General features: G+C 48.0%; 1 long non-coding RNA gene across 1 annotated transcript in view; it reads left to right on the forward strand.

Moving 5' to 3' along the window:
* LOC112396417 (uncharacterized) overlaps positions 1–14,184 on the forward strand; it is a 35,319-nt gene extending 21,135 nt beyond the window's left edge. Inside the window, exons 5-7 of the long non-coding RNA XR_003002559.1 lie at positions 5,910–6,054; positions 10,040–10,265; positions 12,858–14,184. This is a non-coding gene — a long non-coding RNA (uncharacterized LOC112396417). The remainder of the gene's footprint in view (positions 1–5,909; positions 6,055–10,039; positions 10,266–12,857) is intronic.
* Positions 14,185–14,810: the final 626 nt, after the last annotated feature.

Genomic DNA, 14,810 nt, shown 5'->3' on the forward strand with positions numbered 1-14,810 from the left:
ATCAGCAAGGTCAGCCATAATGAAGGGTACAGGTGAATATTGGCCAGACACCATCATCTTTATTGGTGGAGCAGGAGATGGGGGAGGCCATCTGAGAAACTGAGCATGTTCTCAAAGAGGATATTGGAATTATTGGATTGCACCAAGATTTAAACCGGTTTCAACCCCTACTAACCATGTGGAGGGCCAGATTGATTATGGGTAAGCTAGAGAAATTACGTTTGTTGATACATCCAAGTTGCAGTGTGAGTTGAATTTACCATCTGTCTGCTTTCCTTTGTGTTGCCTTCAGTCTCAGGCAGCAGCTCCAAGTGTTAGCAATCCCAAAAGGGAAAGCATACCTTTTTCAATAGCACCAGCAACAATCCCAAATCAGATTCCTATTGGCCCAGCTTTACTCGTGTCCCTGCTCCTGAGTCAATTCCTGATTGGCCAAGCCTAGGTCACGACTATTCCTAACCTCTGGAACTGAAAGTGGGATGGGGCATGGCTCCCCCCAGAAACAATCTGGATGCTGTTAGCAGAAATGCCGTACTGGTTGTTATGTAAGCAGGCACAACAGAGGAACACCACTCTGCCTTCTGGGGTTTAACATTCTAAAACTCTCAAGGACGAATGGAGTGTTTCCACAGCATGAAGTGAATTGGCACCTGTACACTTATCCATAAACTGTGATCAGCATAGATAACTAATGTTGAAAATCATAGGACTTCCCTGGAGGTGCAATGGTTAAGAATCCGCCTGCCAATGCAGGGGACATGGGTTCGATCCCTGGTCCAGGAAGATCCCACGTGCCGCGGAGCAACTGAGCCCGTGCGCCACAACTACTGTGCTCTAGAGCCCGCGAGCCACAACTACTGAAGCCCGCACGCCCTAGAGCCCACGCCACAACTACTGAAGCCCGTGTGCTCTAGGGCCCACGTGCCACAACTGTTGAGCCCGCATGCTGCAACTCCTGAAGCCCACGAGCCTAGAGCCCGTGCTCCACAACACGAGAAGCCACCATAGTGAGAAGCCCACACACTGCAACAAAGAGTAGCCCCGCTTGCTGCAGCTAGAGAAAGCCTGCATGCAGCAACGAAGACCCAACGCAGCCAAAAATAAATTAAAAAAAAAAAGAAAATCATAAAGCAGAATTTTTCTCTTCTTAAATTTTCTTACCACACTGACTAAATTAATTTCTGATCATTGAATTTGAGGAATATAATCAACGAAATGTCCAGTCTGGTTTAAAACTTAGTACTATTTAGTATCCATGAATAGTTCCATTTAGAAATTGTTTGGTCTCTCCTCTTTTGGATGTGACAACAACTGTCTTACTTTTTCTCTGTGTCTTATTTCCTCTTTTGAAAGTAAATCACCCTCTCCTAAATCCAAGAGAAACTGGATAATTAGTTGTTGCCTGTTTTTTGTTTTTTTTTAGAAAAAAGCTTTTTGTAATAAATACGAAGTTTAATTATTCCAAGAGAGATAGTAAAGACAACATCAGCTTTTCCTCACAGACTTTTATTTTCAGTATCATAAAACACTCCACATTATTTTTTTTTAAAAAAATCGGCCCTCAATAAAAGATATTTAAGGTCTAGGGAGAGAAAACATAACCATCAGTTTTACTCTAAAATTTATGCTGTGTCTTTTTTGAAAGGAGGGATATCTTAAAATTTACAGTATATAAAACTTAAATCTGGGCTTCCCTGGTAGCGCAGTGGTTGAGAGTCCGCCTGCCAAGGCAGGGGACGCAGGTTCGTGCCCCGGTCCGGGAAGATCCCACATGCCGCAGAGCGGCTGAGCCCGTGAGCCATGGCCGCTGAGCCTGCGCGTCCGGAGCCTGTGCTCTGCAACGGGAGAGGCTACGTCAGTGAGAGGCCCACGTACCGCAAAAAAAAAAAAAAAAAAAAAAAAAAAAACTTAAATCTCAGAATTGAAAAACTCTTTGGAAAAATAAAATCATTAATCACAATAACGGAGAAATAAACTCATCCTGCCCTGGCATTTTGAGTCACATAATTAATTCAGAAGGGGCTGCCTTTCTCATGTGGAATCCAGGCATTCATCAAATATCTATCACAGGCTTCGTAGCTTCTCTGCACTGTGCCAGGCACTGGGGTGTAAAGGTGGGTAAGACAGCTCGTGTCTGGGAAGGAGAGATGGTGCCGCTGGGTTGGGGTATGACAGGCTTAGGGGGTGCAGGAACAGAGGGGACAATCCCTTTTTCAGCAGGGTGGATGGCTGAGTCCAGCCAGGTTAAGAAGCTGCCGGAAGGCTTTGCCTTTCCCACACCCAGTGCAGTGCTGGGAAGCCCTCGTAGACGTTTTATTGCCCCGGCTAAGATGGAGCAGGTGTAGAAATCCTCTTTGGCAGCCCTGAGGCGGCTGGCCTCTGTGACAGCTGAGAAATGAGAGCTCCTGGCCCTCCCAGCGCCTCGGTGTATGCGCTCTGGTGCTGCCTGCCAAGGCCGCGGGCGTTCCACTCATCCGTTCCACAGAGAGTTATTGAGTACCCACCATGGGCCAGGTGCTCAAGCAAAGCAGCCTCAGGTCTCAGGGAGCTCACTTCTCTACTTGGAGAGGGGGACCCATAGGATATCAGAATGGTGATAAGGGCTATGGAGAAAAAGAAAGAATGAGAGGACCAGGAATGTGAGGTGGGGGGTATGTGGTATAAAATAAGGTGTTTAAGAAGTCCAACTGAAGACTCAGTCCCCCCTACCCTCACCCCTGCATTAACTGAGCACCTAAGAGCCATGGCTGCTGGTACGTTAGGAGCCCACCCAAGAACGTGACAAGTCGCCTGACCCCAGGAAGTGGCCAGCTCAGGAGGCCAGGCTGGGGTGCATCCCCTCCCTCCCATAAAAGAGTTTCCTCATCTGATGAGTGGAGCTGGTACAGCCCAAGTCTAGGGCAGTCGAGAGAGTTCAAGCTTGGGGAGGAAATGGGGGTCAGGAGAAGGTTTGTTTAGATGGAGGCAGGTCCCCTGGCAGCATCTTGGGAAAAAGAGACATCCAGCTCCCCAAGAAGAGCTTTGGCAAGGCCACAATAGAAAGTCAAGGTCCTGGGCCAAGAGGGCTGGGGCCAGGACTGGGTGTGGATCCCTGCTGAGAACTGGAGTGTCAGTGAGGAAGGGGGGCAGATGCCAGGTCATTGGAATGGGCTGGGAGGGACAGCTGTGTTAGTGTGAGCACATGGGGGCACAGGCCCCACCCCTCTGGGCACCAGGCTACCCTGGGGACAGAATGAGGAGAACTCAGGGTCAGGACCTATCCGCTGGAGCAGAGGGTTGGTGTAGGGTGGCCAAGTTGTAGGGGCTTCGGGAACCGAGCCGAGGGGTTTGTGTGTTTCTCAGATCTGCTAACCCTGGCTAAGGTTGACCTGCTTGTTCTCTCATCTGTATAAGCACCACGGTACTTTTAACCACGAGCCAAACAACATGGAGATAAATTATGAGTCTAATGGGAGGGAGCTAAGAGGGTGAAATGGCAAGGAATCCCCAGCTTTTTATGTTGAAAGCATAAATCCAAATAGAAACCAAGCAGAAAGAGACTGAAGTCTCTGGGGAGGAGAAAAGTACGTACAGTAAACACTGACCAGCACAGTGTGCCCTGCTGTAGGGACGCCAGGGTCAGAACAGCGTGTCACGTTGCCACTTTGATCATGGGATTTGGATCAGAGAGAACATGGGATTTGGACTTTGCTCTGGGTTTGGCTGTCTGCCGCCTGTTGGCTGCACGACCTTGGGTAAGTTCCTTTCCCCTCTGAGCCTTCCTTTCTTCATTGGTGTAGCTGGAGCCTGCACTGGGATTCAGTCCCATCTGCTGAGCTAGTGGGGAAACCCCAGGGGTCGGAGTGGCTGCCAGGAGCCCAGCATGGTGAGCTCGCCAAGGGGCAAAGCATGCAGGTCCAAGAAGGAAGTAGGTTTGAGTACACTGTGCTAGCAGCGGCTAATCTATCCTGGGCCCTACCCCAAGTCTGATCCCTGGGCAAAGCCGTCTCTAAAAGCTAACAGATTGTTTGCAGAGGTACAAGCTCACCGTAATGGGGACCCCAGAAACGAGCATAACAGGGAGAAAGGCATCTTCTCCACGGTGCAGTCTTGCCTGGACGAAGAGGCAGAGCAGGGAAAGGGGTGGGACCTGGCACCCAGCCATGGATTTGTTGGTGAGAACGGGTAAGACATCTTCCCCCAGGGCCTCCCCGAATGTACAGGAGGGAAGGCGCTTTGCTGGGATTAAGTTCTGTGTAAGAGATGGTGGTAACAAACTAATATCTGGATTATTAACCTTGGTGTGGCTTCATTTGCTGCACACGTGGTGAAGGAATCTTGATTAATACCTATCCCTTGGAGATTGCACAAGCCATCCCCAGGCCTGAGCCTGGACACGGCGAATGCACAGCAAATGTCAGATTCTCTGCAGAAACCACCTAGAAACCTTTGGACCCCTTGGAGGACTGTTTGGGACGACCCCTGGTGCGTTGGGGTGTTGCACTGCATTCCCATGGCAAAGATTTGTAATCAAAACGTAACCTAACGTATATTTTTGAGCACCTGCTATGTGCCAGTGAGGTATACATGCTAAGAGGGATTTGAATTCTTTTTTTTCTCAGCACTTTACAAAATACTCTGACATGCATTTTATTCACATTGGTCTTTATAACAACCTAACGAGGTAGGATCCCCATTTACAGATGGGAAGACTGAGTTTCAAAGAGGCTAAGTAATTTATCCATAATAACCCAACTAATAAGGGGTGTAGCAGGGCTCAAACCCGTCCTTTCTTTGGCGGGAAGCTGAGACCAAAGAGATGAAGGAATGAGGGGAAAACCCAGCAAATAACAAAACCTGAGGTTCTGATGGGAAGAGCTGGAGAAGTCAGCGGGGACTGGAGCTGGACCTGACCAGGGGTGGACGGCGGGGGATGGTGTGTAGGATGGAGGCCGCGTGTGGGGATGGCTGGGCTCCCGGGGACCTTGCCTGTGCCCCTGGAGCTGTCCCCCACTTATCACACTTCACAGAGAATTCTTAAGGAAGCTTTCAAGAGGAAACTGCAGCTGCTCACTCCTGCCACGTGTCTTTGCTCCTGTCTTTCTGTCTGAGCGTACAAACCACCTCTCCTCACTTCAGTGACTGCTGGCCTTGGGCTCTGTATACTGACCATTTCTAATTTTTCCGGGAGGATTATTTATGACCTTCTAAAAGCAAAACCACATACTGAAATGTGCCAATATTAGAACATTAGTAAGCCAGAAATGATGCTCATTTCAAATAGCAGGGGGAAAGGGAGAGACGTGAAAAGGAATGCGCCTCTATGGGTCAGACTCTGTGCTGGCAACTGTGACATTCATGATCTCTTTCAATATTCACTACTATGCAATGTGGAAGATCGTATCAATTCCACTTTGGCAGTCGAGGAAACATTCAGAGAAGTGCTGTAACTTGGCCAAAGTCGCGCAGCTAATAAGTGGCGAACCTATGATTTGAATCCAGGTCTGACTTCCAATAAACCACAATTTACAGCCTGTGGAATTCAGGTGGAATCAAGAGAGGATGAATAAATACAGTTTACTGGACAGTAAAACTCTTGACCCTTTTTATTAATTCAAGTTTACAAACAATGCAGTTTCAAAATTACCAGCTTCCAGAGAGTTCTTAAATCAGTGAAGTACTCAGAATTCATGAAATCCCAACAATTAGAGCTTGACACTGCCTGAGATGCCACTAGAGGACCCGACACGGAGGTGACCAATTCTACCTATGAACTTTCAGTTTTGAGAGTGTCCTATCAAAAACGAGGCCCCTGTTGCACTGGGTAGAGGATGTGGTAGAGATTCTCCGATAAACCTGATTTCTTTAAACGCTGTTTAGGACATGTGCCAAAGCTTGACACATCCTAATCACTTTACTTTCTTTGGCAGCTCCAACCTTGACGAGAGAGTAGGAAATACGTCTCCGCTTTGACAGGAACAATGTGTGACATGAAAGACCTCAGATGCTGTGCAGGTTTGTGACGGTTCTTCAGAAGAAAGCACCTCCTTCCTGTTCTGTTCAGTGCCAGTCCAGGTGAGTCACTGCCAGCCAAGCAAGTATTTTAAGACACGAGGAATCTAAGCCAGAACCAGCAAAGAAAGGTGAAGGATGGATTATCGCCATTCGCTTTGATGGTTGTCATGGTGCTGGGAAAACCTTTCCTCGTTAGGGTCCGGCTCACCGCTGTTTTGCTAGTGGCCACCCAGACACGGGTGTGGGACAGGGCGTGTGCACACACACCTGCAGCAGACACCCACTCTAGAGGCTCACGTTGGTTGGGTCGTGGTTAATCGGCTGTGCTCGTGCGAATGGGAAATCCGCGCCCGACATCAGCTTGCAGGGAGCCAGCGTGACCCCACCTCCCGCGGCATCACTGGGTGTTTTGGAGCAGAGTCCGCGGATGCAGGAACTACCTCACTGTCTGCTCCCTGCTTCAGCATGTGGCTCTGGAAAATGCCCCATCGCTGTCTCTTAAATACGATCCAAGGCTCAGGTCTTCTGCTAATCTGAGGGACAAGGGAAAGCTTCCAGGTCTCCAGGAGCTGGGGAGAGGGGCAGGGGTGCTGCGCACGGGAAATGACTGGAGCCCGAGGTCAGGCTGCACCCTGGCACTGCCTGGGAGGACGGCCTCCCCTGCTGGCACCTACACTGCAAAGCTCTGCCTGTCTGTGCTGAAGGGGACCCCGAGGCTCTGAGTGAGAAAGTAGGCTCTATGTTGCCCTGTAGGACGACCCACACTACAGGAGCCGTCAGGATGCACTGTGCTCTCCCCTCCAACTTCCCATAGGGCTGCCCCTCTCTCTCCAGCTCCTCTTTCACCCATTTTTGGGGTGAGGTGTCAGAGGTGGGGGAGGAGACTGCAGGGTTGGGTGGGGATGGGGTGGGAGCTACCATGCTACCTGGCTTTTCCTGAATCTCTTTAATTAAACTAAGCCTTTATATAAATGTAAAAAACAAGCAAGCTCCATACCTGGGGCCTGCAATCCCCTCCCCCAGATTCTGATTCACAGGCTAGGGGGGCAACCTTATTTTTATTAAGGGCCCAAGTGATTGGACTCTAGGTGATCCTGGACCACACTTCGAAAAACACTGGGGCAGGCATGAGCCAGCATGTGTATGGGGTACAGCTAGTGTGAGAGGTAAATTCATCTAGTGTCTTAAAATAGTGGCAGGGGCTGAATTGTGATCCACACCCCCAAATTCATTTATTGAAGTCCTAACCCCTGGGACCTCAGAATGTGACTGTATTTGGAGACAGAGACTTTAAAGAGATAATTAAGTTAAAATAAGGTCTTTAAATGAGCCCTAATCCAATATGACTGGTGTCCTTATAAGAAAACGAGATTAGGACGCAGGCACGCACAGAGGGAAGGTCATGTGAGGACACAGGGAGAAGGCAGCCATCTATGAGCTAGAGAGGGGCCTCAGAAAAAAAAACCTGCAGACACCTTGATCTCAGACTTCCAGCCTCCAGAACTGTGGGAAAATAAATCTCTGTTGTTTAAGCCACCTTGTCTGTGGTACTTTATTATGGCAACCCTACCAAGCTAATACAAACAGGAGACCTGGTTTCACTGAATAATCCTCTCAGAAGGTAGAGAGTGCTTCAGCTTACTGTATAAACAAGGCTAGTTTTAAGGACCAAAGGACATGAGTCCCAGCCCTGGTGTGTCAGAGGTGGCTCAGGCTGCGCAGAAAGCACAGCTTCCAGTGTCAGACATGCCTGCACTCAGTGGCCAGAACCTTCTCTCCTGGTTACCACCTGAGTGGTTTAAACAAGACAGTCATTATTTTTTTATTATTTTATTTAAAATATATGCACATAGTGCTTACTATGTGCCAGGTAATGTTCTAAGCACTGTGCAAATATTAACTCATTTAATCCTCATTACAATCCTGTGATAGATAGATAGACAGACACACACAGACAGAAGGTTCACGATCAACTTAATTCAAAATATTCAGGGCTTCTTTCTCTAGTTGCTTTAGGTGTAGGGTTAGGTCGTTTATTTGAGATTTTTCTTGAGGTGAGACTGAATTGCTATAAACTTTCCTCTTAGAACTGATTTTGCTGCATCCCATAGGTTTTGGGTCATCGTGTTTTCATTGTCATTTGTTTCTATGTATTTTTTTATTTCCTCTTTGATTTCTTCAGTGAACAGGACCAGTAGGAAGAAGAACAAAGAAAACCCAAAGTCAGTAGAAGGAAAGAAATCATAAAGAACAGAGCAGAAATAAATGAAATAGAAATGAAGAAAACAATAGCAAAGATCAATAAAACTAAAAGTTGGTTCTTTGAGAAGTTAAACAAAACTGATAAAGCCTTAGCCAGACTCATCAAGAAAAAAAGGGAGAGGATGCAAATCAATAAAATGAGAAATGAAAAAGGAGAAATGACAACTGACACTGCAGAAATACAAAGGATTATAAGAGACTACTACAAACAACTATATGCCAATAAAATGGACAACCATGAAGAAATAGACAAATTCTTGGAAAGGTACAGTTTTCCAAGACTGAACCAGGAAGAATTAGAAAATATAAACAGACCTATCACAAGTAATGAAATTGAAATTGTAATTAAAAATCTTCCAACAAACAAAGATCCAGGACCATATGGCTTCACAGGTGAATTCTATCAAACATTTAGACAAGAACTAACACCCATCCTTCTCAAACTCTTCCAAAACATAGGCTCAGTAGTTGTGGCACACAGGCTTAGTTGCTCCATGGCATGTGGGATCTTCCCAGACCATGGCGTGAACCCATGTCCCCTGCATTGGTAGGCAGATTCTTATCCACTGCATCACCAGGGAAGCCCAAGCCAAAGCAATTTTGAGAAAGAAAAACGGTGCTGGAGGAATCAGGCGCCCCAGCTTCAAACTATACTACAAAGCTACAGTAATCAAGAGAGTGTGGTACTGGCACAAAAACAGAAATATAGATCAATGGTACAGGATAGAAAACCCAGAGATAAACCCATGCACATATGGTCACCTAATTTACAACAAAGGAGGAAAGAACAAACAGTGGAGAAAAGACAGCCTCTTCAATAGGTGGTGCTGGGAAAACTGGACAGCTACATGTAAAAGAATGAAATTAGAACACTACCATACACAAAAATAAACTCCAAATGGATTAAAGACCTAAATGTAAGACAAGATACTATAAAACTCTTAGAGGAAAATATAGGCAGAACACTCCATGACATAAACCACTGATAGTGAGGTGGATGGACCTAGAGTCTGTCATACAGAGTGAAGTGAGTCAGAAAGAGAAAAACAAATATGTATGTTATTTTTGTATACTATGTATGTATATAGTATAATCTTATGTATTTTAACACATATATATGGAATCTAAAAAAAAAAAGTGGTACTGATGAACCTAGTGGCAGGGCAGGAATAAAGACATAGACATAGAGAGAGAATGGAGTTGAGGGCACAGTGGGGAGGAGGAAGCTTGTTGAAGTAAGAGTAATATCGACATATATACACCACCAAATGCAAACTAGATAGCCAGTGGGAAGCAGCCGCATAGCACAGGGAGATCAGCTTGGTGTTTTGTGACGACCTAGAGCGGGGGGAGGGAGGCTCAGGAGGGAGGGGATATGGGGATATATGTATGCATATGGCTGATTCACTTTGTTGTACAACAGAAACTAACACAGCATTATGAAGCAATTATACTCCAGTAAAGATGTATCCAAAAAAAAATATTCAAGGCCAGCAGTGTCTGGTGTGTCAGAACTTGGGGACTTGAGAAAGCAAATGCATTGCGTGTACTGTAGGCTGCATAATATCCTGTAGCATCTGTGACAGCATCCTGTAATCAAACGTACTCATATTTCTGTAGTGACATGTATATAGTGCATAAATAAAGTAGCCTCATGTAACTCAAGACAGGTTTCTCTAGCAAATGCGTTTATTTCAGATCAGGTTTTGCTGCCAAATGAGTTATAAATTTTGGCATTTGGAACTTTTAAGGTTTTGAAATTATATTCTCCCTGTTTCTTCAGGTGAAGACACTGAGGCACAGGGAGGTGAAACAGTGTCCCACATTCGTTAACTCGCGGGAGGTGAGGCTGGGCCACCAACCCGGGCAACCTGGCTCCAGACTCCAGGCTCTTCACAGCCACCTGGCTGTGCCCCTTGGTGCTGCCCACTTCTCGAGCGGGGCCTGACCCATCCGTAGAATATGGATCATGCCAACCTTGCAGCCTTGCTCTGAGGACCAGATACAATGTAAGTAGAGTTCTGTTATGGGTTGAATTGTGTCCCCCCCACCCCCGCCAAATTCATTTGTTGAAGCTTTAACCCCAGTACCTCTGAATATAACCTTATATGGAAATAGGGTCATTGCAGATACAGTTAGTTAAATGAAATGAGGTCATTAGGGTGGGCCCTAATTCAATCTGACCTGTGTCCTTATTTAAAAAAAGAAATCTGGACACAGACAGGCATGTGCTCAGGGAGAACGCCAGGTGAATATGAAAGCAGAGGTCAGGGTGATGCTTCCACAAGCCAAGGAACGCCCGAGATTGCCAGCAAAGCACCGGAAGCTAGGAGAGAGAGGCTTGAAACGGCCTCTCTCAGTCAGCGCTCAGAAGGAACCAATTCTGCCAACACCTTGATCTCAAACTTGTAGCCCCCAGAACCGTGAGACAAATTGCTGTTGTTCAAGCCTCACCTCCCCCCCCGCCCCAGTTTGTGGTACCTTGTTACAGCCACCCTAGCAAGCTTGTACAGGTTCTTTACGCAAGCACTGGGTTCCGAGTGGGAGGCCAATAAATGGTAGGTAACCAGGCTTACTATATTTTTAATATTTATTTATTTATTCATTAATTTTTGGCTGCGTTGGGTCTTAGTTGCGGCACGCGGGCTCTTTTGTTGCGGTGCGCAGGCTTCTCTCTAGTTGTGGAGGTTTTCTCTCTCTTGTCGTGTGGGTTTTCTCTCTCTAGTTGTGGCACGCGGGCTCCAGGGCACATGGGCTCTCTACTTGTGGCATGCAGCCTTAGTTGCCCCGTGGCGTGTGGGATCTTAGTTCCCTGACCAGGGACTGAACTGGCATCCCCTGCATTGCAAGACGGATTCTTAACCACTGGACCACCAGGGAAGTCCCCACTCTTATTATTTTTATGATGGAGGCTTCAGATTCTTCACAGAAAAATAATCCGTCAGTTAGATGATCTCTAAGGCCTCTTCCACTTTCCAGGTCTAATTCTGCATGATTATCCCACAAGGATAATTCAACTCCGCTTGTCACTTGCACCAATGGTCCAGGTCTTATAGCATTTCTTTGCTGTTTTAAAGATGGGAGAGGTGGTCTTAATAAGAAAAGCAAAACAAAACAACGCAAGGAATTTCTCTTCCTGTGTTACGGGTTACATCCCTATACATTACAACTGAAACCCCTGAGCCCTAACTTGCCTTCTGATGTCCCTGCTTGTATCATCAACTCACTCAGCTGTGGGGTTTTTCTGAATCCCTTTCCCTTGTGTCTTTGGGGCTGCCGAGGTTAACCCACAGTGTGTGCTGGGCTACAAATTCTGCAGAGGAAAGCAGAAATCTAAGGTAGAGGTTGTTTCCTGTCAGTTAAGAGTGTATCACTGGAACCCTATTTAGACCTGGAAAGTTTGGGTTCTTCAGGTGGAAATGTGTCCTCACACTGCCATGTCACTGAGCAGATAAAAGCTGCTTTAAGAGAGTCTAAAAGCTGTCGAACACTTTTTCTCTTCCTAGGACAAGGCACCGTTGGCCCCAGTGTAGGGAAAGAGGTAAAATGCTAAACAGTTTTCCTTAGGCTGCAGTGACAGGCCCCCCATTGTCAAAGCTGCCACATGGTATGCGGGATCCTTAGTCTCCCCGACCAGGGATCGAACCTGTGCCTCCTGCAGTGAAAGCATGGAGTCTTAACCACTGGACCGCCAGGGAAGTCCCCCTCTGCCTTTTAGATTCTACACATCAAGTCAGAAAGTGATTTTCTGTAGGTGGGGTGTGGCCCCCAAGTCCCCATCTGTGGAAATAGGACTTTAATGGCTGTGCATGTTCAGAGAAAGGACTTCAGGTTCCTTTGGCATCCCTTTGCACCTGTTCTCAAGGCTGCCTGTCCAACGCCCTGTCAGCCCCTGAGCCTTGGGCCAGGGGGCTGCTTCCCACTGGTTTCCTGGAAGCACTTCCTGACCAGGCCAGGGGGCCTCTCTCACCTCCCTGCAGCCCAGGAGCCATCCCAGAGCCAGGAGTGGCTTTAACATCTGCTTAAGTCTTTTCATCTTTTTTTTTTTTTTTTTTGCGGTATGCAGGCCTCTCACTGCTGTGGCCTCTCCCGTTGCAGAGCACAGGCTCCGGACGCGCAGGCTTAGCGGCCATGGCTCATGGACCCCGCCGCTCCGCGGCATGTGGGATTTTCCCGGACCGGGGACGAACCCGTGTCCCCTGCATCAGTAGGCGGACTCTCAACCACTGCGCCACCAGGGAAGCCCCCAAGTATTTTCATCTTTGCTGCCTGTTACTGGTTACCCTTCCAGGAAGTTTAGGAGAATCCGTACCTTTTCTTATCATAGCTGCAGCCTGCTGGAGTTCTGTTGGGATACAAAAATGCTTGCAGAGTGGGAGGTTTTACTTTGAGGATCTCATGATTGGTGATTCCATCCAACACCAAAATGGGAGATTTAATTAAGCAAGAGTAAGTGCCTAATAGATGGAACTTCTCCGAAGTGGAGACCACACCTTGTTCATTTTTGAATCCTTGGTGCCTAGCGCAGAGCTCGGCACATAGGATATGCGCAGTAAAATTGATCGTTGGGTAAATGCACCTTTGTTCTCTTTCTTCTTCAGAAAGATGTCTGATGTGTGTTAAGTCCGAGAATCATGACCGCAAAGAAGGCTGGAGAATGTTTCTGCTTTGTAATAGCTCTCATGGGTCATGTCTAAGGAAAAGGTCCTGAGGCCAGAAGGCAGAGGTCCAGGTCTGGCTCAGCCATTATCCAAGAAACCCTGGGACCTTTGGCCTCCCTGGAACTCAGCGTCCTCCGCTGCAGCATGGAGGTCGTCCCATCTCCTCTGCCTGCCTCTCTGCATGGTTATGAGAATGTGACAGGAGAATGGATGCACCAATTTTCTGAGAATTTCAAAGACCGTCCCGAAGGCGTTACTTTTATGTATATATTTCTTTGTTACAGATATTTGTAGACTTGAGCTGCTCATGATTATCTTTTCTCTCAGTCTCTTTTCTTCTACAAGTTCATGCTTAGGAACCAAAGCCAGGTTTACCTCCTTCCCCAGCTAAAGAAATATCCATCCTGGTAGGCCAGGCACTGCCAAGGGCTGGCCTCCTTGGAGTTCAATCGCCTGTCTGGTCAGCAAACATTCCTGCATCACAGGTGGCAAGGGACCAGTTAAGTCGCAGAAGACTGGCTGACGAATAGTTGCCAAAGCCACCGAGAGCAGAAGCAGTACGGTCTTCTCCCCAGAGGACTGTGCTCCTCTACGCCTCCTTGAGCTGCGTCCAGAGAGCACTTGGCGCCCGTTCTGTCTAGGACAGGCCCAGGGAGGAGGTAAGTCGTGCAGCCAGCCAGGGACCAGGAGAGCCTGGGCAGGACCCTCGCCTCCTGACTTCCGAGAGCTGCCTCCGCCCCCTGCGCCTCTCCAGGGACTGATGGATGAGGCCGTGGTGGGCGGTGCTTGGCCTCCTGCTGTCTCCTGTTGCTAAAGTAACTGAGTGAGATGAAACAGAAACAAGCCACATGACCTTGCTGCCTCCACCCATGCGTCCAGACAGCCCCTGTCTCAGCCAGAGTCACAGGCAGACCAGTCGATCCGTGCTGAGCGTGGTTTTGGGATCAGGGACCCCCTCCCCAAGGAGAAACGCCTGAGCTGGGTGGCAGCCGATATTCTCTGAACACTGTTCTTGAGCAGACAAGATGTTGAAGCGGGGGTGGGTTGGGGGGCAGAGGTTGAGGGATCAAAATGATTTGAGTGTGCGGCTGCCAGTATGTCACATAGCTGGAATTGTGCAAGGTCGAGGCTCTAGCTGCCTGTCCTTGGTTTACTCAGGGAATCTATAGAACGAGAGTGCAGAGGGCATGGCCTCTAACCCTCACCTTTGAAATCTGTGTCTCTAGCTTTCCCGCTTGCCCCCAGGATGGGCCCTCCCAAGCTTTCAGATAAGGGCGTTTCATTTTTTTAAAATAAATAAATAAATTTATTTATTTATTTATGGCTGCATTGGGTCTTTGTTGCAGTGAGCAGGCTTTTCGTCGCACTGGCTTCTCTTGTTGCGGAACGCGGGCTGTAGGCGCGCAGACTTCAGTAGTTGTGGCTCACGGGCTCCAGAGCACAGGGTCAGTAGTTGTGGTTCACGGGCTTAGTTGCTCCGCGGCATGTGGGATCTTCCCGGACCAGGGCTCGAACCCGTGTCCCCTGCATTGGCAGACGGATTCTTAACCACTGCGCCACCAGGGAAGTCCCAAGGGCCTTTCTTAAGAGCCACATGATACCATGGGGATGAGGGCAAGGTCAGCTGGGAAAGAGGTACCTCCTTGCAGGCCACAGAGAGGGGAGCTAGTCAGAGGAGAGGAGAGGAGAGGAGAGGTGCTGGGCAGGGCACCACACAGACAACCACTGCAAGGTCTCCCTCCAGCCTCAAGGCCCAGCTCAACGATGACCTTCTTCTAAAGCCTTTTCAAATCCACCTGGGCTGGAAATACCACTTTACTCCTCTCTACTTACCCAGTGTTTTCATCTGCATCTCCCTGTACACTTAGCACCTGTTTACCATGTACTCACGTT

This window comes from Neophocaena asiaeorientalis, unplaced genomic scaffold (genome assembly GCF_003031525.2).
Source record: "Neophocaena asiaeorientalis asiaeorientalis breed wild unplaced genomic scaffold, Neophocaena_asiaeorientalis_V1.1 scaffold50, whole genome shotgun sequence".
Classification (NCBI taxonomy): domain Eukaryota; kingdom Metazoa; phylum Chordata; class Mammalia; order Artiodactyla; family Phocoenidae; genus Neophocaena; species Neophocaena asiaeorientalis.